Raw genomic sequence first — 551 nt, 5'->3', positions numbered from 1 at the left:
TTTTTATGTGAAATCTCATTCCAACAGTAAATCCTTGCAGGTCCACAAATGTAGGCACGTTCATTTTTATGTTATTTTGCGCACAATGTTGGTCAGAGAACTGTACTCCATAATACGATCGTGCAGAATGGGGCAGTAAGCTGTGGTATCCACCGGTATATTCTCCTTGCAGTCGAATTCAATTCTCACATCGACAGTGGCGCTCTTGATGGATTCGTTTTGTCGCGAACAATCAAAGACTACACACGGACAATGAGTAAGAAATTGTATGGGATCGAACAACACATTGCCGTTGTCACATCCGTAACATGATGCGGAAACGTGCATACATATCGTACAGAATGGCGTATCTCTGTTTATCGAAATCCATATTCATATCGTCGTACGGATAAAATTCCGAGTTGAGATAGAGTTTCACATTAGTCAGCTTACAGTGGTCGAATATAGCAATATTGCCAGTGAAAGAATTCTTTCGACCAGTCTGCAGAGCAAAGATGACGTGACGCGGCTTTTCCAGCTGAGTCGCCGTCTTGACAGCCCACGAATGCTTG

The 551-nt window shown here is 43.0% G+C and overlaps 1 protein-coding gene across 1 annotated transcript in view; it reads left to right on the top strand.

Annotated features, from left to right (window-relative positions):
- LOC116852417 overlaps positions 1-551 on the top strand; it is a 36,559-nt gene that overhangs the window by 1,089 nt on the left and 34,919 nt on the right. The window lies entirely within an intron of this gene.

Source organism: Odontomachus brunneus, unplaced genomic scaffold, assembly GCF_010583005.1.
Source record: "Odontomachus brunneus isolate Ranch 3 - 2012 unplaced genomic scaffold, Obru_v1 Obru_scaffold_223, whole genome shotgun sequence".
NCBI classification, from domain to species: Eukaryota; Metazoa; Arthropoda; class Insecta; order Hymenoptera; family Formicidae; genus Odontomachus; species Odontomachus brunneus.
The sequence above is the reverse complement of the archived record's forward strand: the minus strand, read 5'-3'. Positions and strand labels throughout refer to the sequence as shown.